The following is an 8,625-nucleotide window of genomic DNA, read 5'->3' as shown; positions in this document are numbered from 1 at the left end:
TCAATCTTTGCCCTCAGGTCATCAGTCGATCAGCAATGCATCAGGTTCTCAGTCAGAGAATTTGAGCCCAATGACAGAATCTCGAGTCACCTTTGCGGTAACACAATTTTGTTGAAGGTCTGCTCTCACAATCCTCTCCCCTAACCTCTGAATTTTCTTCCCCCTGTCATGTTGTTATATCAAAGTTACCAGACTATCCCCTAATTTCTAATTGGTCAATTAATCACCCATTATGACTTTATCCAGTAATATTACTATTCCAAATCTATGATTTCTAATATTTCACAGTTCTCATGTTGATTGGTTCACTGTATGATGCTCTCATCATCCGGCTCGTCAGATATAAAATATGTTGCATCTTCTTCTCCAGTCCGTGTCCTTATTGTTCGAGTCCTGGGAAAGTACATCCAGCACGCTTTACACACTATTTGTTACTTTTCTGGTTCCATCATCTCCTGTCCGTCGGTTCACGTAGAAATTTCCGCTAAGCAAAATTCATTAAACAATGAGCAGTTCACGGTAAGTTCATTTTCGTCAGCACTTTTCATTAAATGCTAGGAATACAGCTCCTGCATGAGGCCTGGTAAGACTAGGCCAAGACATTCGCTAAGTTAAGGCCTAAAACACAGGTTATATTTCTGAATATGTCACACTACTACATTATTTTAATAATTTTTTATTTTATTTACGTATAGATTAGTCTTCTTCTTAGTACTTTTTGCGAATACTGTTGGCCATTCTCTGAGGTCACAATTTCAATTGTGCACATTATTTTCTACATTATTCATTTTCTACCAAATTCATTATTCAAAATACATAAACATTCATTAATAAGTTCTAATCAAGACATTTGCGTTAAAGCTGCCATGGACACAGATTGGAAATCGACCCTCTATTGACCTATCGATATGCACAGGTTGTTATTCTTATTATGTTGTTCTATTGTAAAAAAACAAACAAATAAACATGTTTACAAGGCGCTTGTAAGTCTATGACCAAATGATTTGATTTTAAATCAAAAATTTGAATAATCTCATGTGTGAAATAAAGTAAATTTGTGTAAGTGACATTTCCCTCCACAACCACAAACCTACCTCCCATTTTTCCAGTGCAGACATTTACAAAGTTGCCACATGGCCATGTTACTCTATGTCGCTGATTGAAATAGCAAGTAGTTACTAAAACTGGAATGTTATCATCTGCTCTCACAATATCATCAGTGACAGCATTTTTTAAAGAATCATGTGACAAGAATCAGTAGTGGACCAAGCTTGATTTTATTATCAGCAGTGCCTTGTAATATTGTGAAGGGTTATTGAGAACAGTAGCCAACACCTGGAGTCCGATCTGGAGAGAACAGTACAGTAGACATTCAAAATCCGCCTCGGTCACCTTCACCTGCTTGAAGGTACCGCCTCTTTGTCTAAAACATTTCTCTAGCGGAAGGCAAACAACCAAGCAGATAAACAGGTCCAACTGCCTTCGCCGATTCTCATCTGTCACTCAGACACCATTTGAAGAGGACTAGCCAGGTCAAACGGCTAACCACTAACCACTGCACCGTTCTTTACGTCACCCCGCCAACGCTTTCCTAAATCCAAAAAGAGCTTTGCGGGACCATCGTGGGCGGTGCCAAGAAAAGAATGTGTTTTTTAAAAAAAATGGAGGGCGGGTGTAGGGCGTCACGTGACAGACGGCAAGGCTGGCGCTTGCGTCAGGCAGCTTGCGAAAACTGGCGAAGCGGCGGGCATCTGTGGTGCGGCTGCGAACGTGGTACTGGCTCCTGGATACCTGGGTTCGAAGGCAAAAGAAGAGCGTGGTAGCGAGACATCTAGGAGGCCCGTGAGCCAATGCTAGGAGCAAGTGAGCCCGGAGGGAGCGCGCGCGAGGTAAGACGCCGCTGGGCAACCATGGTATGAGCTGTATCAGTCCAGCGTGGTGTGTGCGGAAACCCCTCAGCTCTTTTGTGGTAGGAGCGGAGCCGGCTTCAAGTAATGGAAGGACCTTGTCCATTTTTGGCTGCCGTCTGTTTCGGAGCCTGCTCGTTTCTTCACAGGACATGGATAAAAATAGGGTTCAAAACTTTGAAATACCCATTAGTAATAGTTTATTAGATTTTTTTTTTTTTCTTTTAATTAAAATGTCTTTTGATGTCCTAAATCAAAATAACGTTAACAAATTGTAACATAGTTCTCACATCAAGAATTTGTCTTAATAGAAGTGGTTGCATACATACGAGTTCAAATAAAGTCATTGTTAATCCTGCTTTTTCACTAGTGACTTTCGAAGAGGTAGAGTGTTCAGTTCTAAACCTACAACTTAGTTGTTTGGGTCTATTTCTTGTTTTTAAACATTTGTAATTTGCGGCTTCCACGTATATACAAGTAGGACAGATTTAGAGATAATTCAGGATATCCCACTTCAAAAGTCGTTTTTGTGTTTCACTGAGTGAAGGGAAGTGAATAATACCATAAACTCAGAAAATGATGATCCTGTATGTATATTGCACAACAAACTGACTAGAGTTTGGAAACGTATATTAATTTGGGAGCTACGTACGGATGTCAAATAGAGCAGTGGTTCTTGCCCTGTGTTTGTGAACCCATTGTGTCTTCGAATTCTACTTTAGGGAATCGGCATCTGTTTAGAAAATTAAGCAATATTAGCTGATGATTAACGTGTGTGTGTGTGTGTGTGTGTATATATATGTATATATATAATAATGTAAAACCATTTAATTAAACGTTCTCTGTAAATGTGAAGGAATTCGAAATTGGAGTCTGGAATAAAGATTAATTTTTCGTTTGATTCGTAGGAAAAGCACACGTCCAGCAAACTGAATCTAGTTTGGCTGATTGGTGGCCACCGTTTAAGCACTTGCATGTGCCCATAACAATAATTTAATTAGGAGGAAAAAAGTTCTAAGCTCTAAAAGCTCCAATCTTCCCATTAAAATTTATATTTCATTTTTTTGTGTAATTGTTTGTTTATTAATTGCCAAACAAAAAAAAACAGTTTATGCATTTGTTTGTTTACTTCTTCTTTTTCTTTTTCTCTTTTTTTTTGGTATTGTTCTGAGGTTGAAATTGTAAAAGCTGATTAGGCTGAGCTCCCTGGCTTCCACTAGTGATTCACTGGGGGTCTACACAAGTTATAAGGTTAAGCACCGCAGGTGCGTGGCCAAGCATGCCATCTCAGTGGACACTCCTTAACTGGTGATTGGCTGGCTGGCTCTTTCGGCAATCCTTTTTGCTGACTGGGATTGTAAGAGGTCTCTGGCAGGTCCCTTGGCATCTGTTGTGCATGCAGAGCAAGGTTGAACCCAAGAGAATGGGCAATCGGACACGCACTACTGCTGGAGGGATTAATGGAGTAGAAGAGCCAGCAGGACAAGATGGCGGTTGTGACCTACCCAGGTTGCTGAGGTTGGAGGCTGCTGGCCCCCACTCATTGCGTGATCTTGTCCCTGGTCATGTGGCTGTTGGTGTGCCACTTAAGAAATCTGGGCCCAAAGAATTCTTGTAGAGGCCTCAAACTGGGGCATGGAAAGATGCAGCGCCCACGTCACTGTCCATGAGGTGTGCAGAAGGGGTGGTGAGAGCACATCAGATCCTGTCCCTACAGAGTGTGCCTCAAGACCCTGCTTCTGCTACCTCAGTTCAAAGGGCCTTGTGCTACCTCGAATGGCGGCTCAAGCGATAATTGGGACCGTGAGTCAGTGGGAAGAGGGGAGGTGGCAGACTTGTTGTTACATGCCCCTGTGGAAGTGTTGAAAACAATAACTGGTGCTTCTCTCCCACAACCCCCTCCGAGGAAGTAGCGGCAGAAGAGCACACATTTGCAATATAAATTAAATTTGATGGATCCCCCCAAGGACCTTGAACTCATACGATCAGAACCCAACTGGGTCAGGGTGAAGGGTGGCTCGGGGCTATTCAGACATTACACACACCAACTGTGGAGGGGAACCTCATCCCAGTTGCCCATGCTGCACACCAGGGTACCATGCAGTGCCAGTGGGTTGGGGGGGGATCCACTTGGAGGAAACACCTCCACCATGATCCAGTGACTCAATGCAGACCTGGACTCAGGCAGTGAAGGGGGGGGAGTGGGAGTCTTTTTTTTTTTTACTACTGAATAAACAACTTCACGCTCTTGGCAGGACAAGACATGCGGATCCACTGGAGATGGCACAGAACTAGCCGGTGAACGAATGAACACACACACACATTCTTGCACTCACACACATTCTCACACTCTGTTTCTCTTTTGAGAAATTTGCAGCCCAGCTAGGGAGTGTGGACAGGGGCACCAGGCAGATGGGGCAGTCATCTCAAAGTCTTGAAATAGTAGACACCACCACCATTTTACAAGCCATTCAGTCCTCCCGGGCGGCTCTTGAAACAAAAATTGGGGAAGTTGAAGTATCATTGCTTTTTCAGGGCCTTTGGTGTGTGACTGAGTGGGTCACTGGGGCCTCATGTTGCAGAGGACAAAGTAAACAAACTTACGACCACAGTGTCTTGCCTTTCTCGTATATCACAGACCTTGGCTATGGACTAAGGATGCCAAAAATAGGGGAACATGCTGCAACCTTTGAGGGATTCCCTGAGGGGACAAAGGGGTCCCCACCAGAGGCTTTCTTGGAGCACTAGGTTGCTTCCTTGGTGCCGTCGGATCATCTGTCCTCCTGAATTGTCATTGAATAAGCCTATAGATCTCTGGTGCCCCTTGGCTCCAATGTGCCCTCTCATATCAAAGATCCTCAAGTATACGGACTCTTCCAATCTCAATGCATAATCTTCCCTGACTGTATGCGGCCCAGTTGCAGCAACAGAGTAAGTCCTTTAATAGAGATTAAGCAGAAACTCCGGGCCCAAAGCTGCAATATATGCTTCTACACCCGGCAAAGCTCAAGGTGAGTCACAATTCTAAATGCTTTTTCTTTGTCACACCAGAGGCGGCAAGAGACTGGGCAGCAGAACAAAGGCACCTCCAGAGAAACCAGGCCCTCCCCTGGAGTGCATTGGGTGACCACGCAGGTCTGTCAGCACATGGGGGCTTTCGGAGGTCCTGTAGACAGAGACAAACGACCACTGCTATGGAGTGGCACTTATCGGAATTAAAGGACGTCCAGCTGAACCAAACTCTGATCATGAGCAACACAACACCTATGAGGGGGGGGGGGTCACCGTCCCCTTGACTCTTTGACTCTGAGGCCTCCATGGACTTAAAAGCACTGGATTGACTTGGGTAATTACCCGTCAGCACCACTGTATGCCTCAAATAACCCTCCATCTGTTTTGTGGGGTCAGGATACCTCTATCCTGACCTCTTATGTTTGTTTGTATTTGTGTTTTTTCCCCGGAGTCCCAGCCAAGAAACAAAATGATGGCAGCAGCTTTACTTTCAGATGACAGCCAGCCAATGGGAGCTTTGCTTTTTGCTCCGGATCGGGAGCCACGGATCTATGAAGGATCTGCATCCCTAGATATCTAAAATATTTTCCTTTAATAACTTTGGAACTACTGCACAGATTTCCATCACATTACAAAAAGGGCTCTTTCTAGACCAAGAGCTACATTTCTGCAACATTTGGTACAGTTTCGTTCAGGGGTTTAAGCTGTAGTCATGTCTAAAAACTGCAAAATCCCCGTTGAGATAGCATGCGGGAGAAAGTGTTTTGGAACCCCCTTTTTCTTGGGCCCCACTTTGCGAGTCACCCCCAGACTTTCCTAGCAGCAGCTGAAGTAACTGGTGCATTCGTTTTTGAACAGTTCAGTGAAGATTCTTCAAACAGTGCCAGTAATTAGCAAAACAAAAACACATCTTCTGTGGGGAAAAGTTGATCATAATTGTAACTACCCATAGGTTATTGCCAGTGGATAATAAGGAGCAAACACATCAGGTGTCAACAAGAAATAGTCTTCTCAAGTATTGTCTTCAGTGTGGGACAAAAATTCCTTACTGTCTTTAACGTATGATGGTAAAGTATTAACAAATTGTCTTAAGAAAAAAATCAAAGTATCTGTATGTATGTTCAAAGAGGGTACCCCTTGTAAATACACTTGGTCACCATGGGGATTAAAGGTGGTTTGGGGAATCTTTACTGGGAGATAAAGAATGGGAATCTTGTTATTTACAGTACAAAAACTGATTCTCTTCCCATTCCACCAAACCCTTTTATCTCCAGTCCACCAGTACTTTACTAAATTTCACAGATGTCTCCCGTTTCCTTTGGTGAAATTCTAGTTCAGTACACACTGCCATTCAGTTGTCTGTGGCCTTCTTGTAGGTATTAGCTCTTAGGTTAGAATAGTGTTTTCCCTCTCTTGTCAGATGGTCTAATCACAATGTTTGTCCTCCCCTAGTTTTTCAATGGTCTACGTGTGTGTGTGTGTGTGTGTGTGTGTACCACAAGGTAGTTATAGTTAGGACCTAGAAAAGGTTTTTTTTTTTTTTTTTTAATATATATATTTATATTTTAACTTGCCTACATCTTTGCTTCACAAAATGTTCCACAAAAATATGGCACCCACATCAGCTGCTGTTGAACGTTTTGGGGTGATCTGTCAAAGGCTTGGGGGGGTCCCAAAATGTGTTTTCTCCATGTTAATTGTTAACAGGGTTAGCAGCCAAACCACTGGGTGGATTTACCCCAAATTTGGCAGAAAACTAGCTGTTAGTCCAGAAAGCGACCTTTTCATAATTTGGTGTAAATCTGTTCAGTTGTTTTCTAGTTAGTAAATGAAAACCAGATTTGTATACATATATGTAAGGACCAGATACGCCTTGGATTCAGAGGAAAAACAATGCCCAGATTGGCTGGCCGCAACCTGACAGAATAGTTGCAACTGCCATTTTGTTTCGCGCATTGGAGGGGGTACGGGGTGGAACAGTGCATAAACATGTGTGTTCAAGTTACAGGTATCCTGACACATGGAGGAGTCAGTTGCCCTTTTTTGCCTATCCACTGATTGATTCTAGGATCCTCCTCGGATTCTGGGGAAAAGCAAGACCCTGATTGGATTGCCACAGGCTGACACAAATATTAATGTGTGTGTTAAAAAAGCATAGAAATACACTGAATAAAAACAGTTTAAAGGGACGTTATAGTTGAGTTGACGTTTTATTCATACAAAACCAAAGAAATTCAGCAGTTATACTTTTACTTATCTGAAAAAACTATAACTCATGCCGCAAAGTAACTTTGGGCAATGGGTTATAGTTCTTAACATAAGTACAACTGCTGAATTTCTATGGTTTTGTGTGGGCAAAATGTAAACCTAACTATGTCTCTGTGAGCTTTTTTTTTTCCCTGTGTGTGTGTGTGTGTGTGTGTGTGTGTGTGTGTGTGTGTGTGTGTGTGTGTGTGTGTGTGTGTATATATATATATATATATATATATATATATATATATTTTTTTTTTTTTTTTTCTTTTTTTTTTTTCTTTCAGGCTTGGGGTGCTGTATTAATTATGCAAAAACGATACTAGGAGGAAATCTGGGTGGGACCCGAATTTAGGTGGAAAGGAGCTACATAGAGCACCCTACAATACCAGTGACCTTCTAAATCTGCTTGCCTCAAATACCTGTTTTCTAGCAACGTTTTTAGTCATAGGATTAGCTCAATGTCGATCTAGAAAATGAGTCTTGGCAGTTTAGTGGTATAAGGGTAGAGTGATAAAAGGCTTTTGTTCTGTTTTTCTGCTTGACATGGATGGCACTGGCTGAACCTATGTTTAAAGACCTTGGAGTTAGGAATACCCACCTCAAGGAATAATAACCCTTTTCCGGGTGAACCCTTAAATTTACTAAATAACCTGACTTCAGCCCGCTGGTAGCTATGGCACAGAGCGTACAGGCTTAACGTAGGGCAATGTTTAAAGTCTTTTTGCGGTATGAGAACACAAAACAATAAAAATTCCGAAGTGAATTAGAAAAATAGCATATTTATTAAACAAATTGGCAAAAAATCAAACGAGGAACTGGAGATATTAATTTTTTAAGTTGTAGCAGTACCAAAAAGCACAAAGCTAGTAAATGGTCATGGTACTAGAGGACTTAGCTAACATTAATTTCCCACGTGTTCCACTTTTAAATATCATGCATCCTAATGTGTGTGCAGCAAGGTAAGTACAGTCTGTCAGATATTCTGTCAAGTAACCCTTTTCGGCTCTGAAAGATGAAACAAAATGTATTTTTTCTATTTGCTTGTAAGAACCTTTCTACATGACATCTTGTGGATTATGGTGACTGGTGGATATAAGCATTCCTTTTAGCTTTGGAATTTGAGACCTAATGCAATTCATGTTTGATGAAATAAGAGACCTGGTCAGGCTGCACATCAATGCGATTTCATAGAATCACGAGATATGATGGAGTACTGTGAAATCGGGATAGTGGGATGCACTATGCAACAATATTTCCTCTCCCAAGATGGCATTCAGGCAACCGGAGGAAAGATAACTAAGCAGCATCTGCAGTGTAGCGGTTGCTTTTACCGCTTCATATGATGTTTCCTTTTGATGCACATTTTTTCCCCGCTGGACCTCAGCTTGATGATATAATTCATTTGATATATTTTGCTTGTCACTATTAGGTTGAAGTCTTTTGAACAGATTAC

General features: G+C 42.0%; 1 protein-coding gene across 2 annotated transcripts in view; it reads left to right on the top strand.

The window, feature by feature from the left end:
• Positions 1-1,688: 1,688 nt before the first annotated feature.
• Positions 1,689-8,625, top strand: part of SLC7A6 (solute carrier family 7 member 6) — a 433,424-nt gene continuing 426,487 nt past the window's right edge. The window contains exon 1 of one of the 2 annotated variants that reach the window (XM_069217253.1): positions 1,689-1,889. The gene's annotated coding sequence lies outside the window, so the exon portion shown is untranslated. The remainder of the gene's footprint in view (positions 1,890-8,625) is intronic. The other variant, XM_069217254.1, reaches the window with a different exon arrangement.

The sequence above is a fragment of the Pleurodeles waltl genome, chromosome 12 (assembly GCF_031143425.1).
Source record: "Pleurodeles waltl isolate 20211129_DDA chromosome 12, aPleWal1.hap1.20221129, whole genome shotgun sequence".
In the NCBI taxonomy this organism is placed as follows: Eukaryota; Metazoa; Chordata; class Amphibia; order Caudata; family Salamandridae; genus Pleurodeles; species Pleurodeles waltl.
The sequence above is the reverse complement of the archived record's forward strand: the minus strand, read 5'-3'. Positions and strand labels throughout refer to the sequence as shown.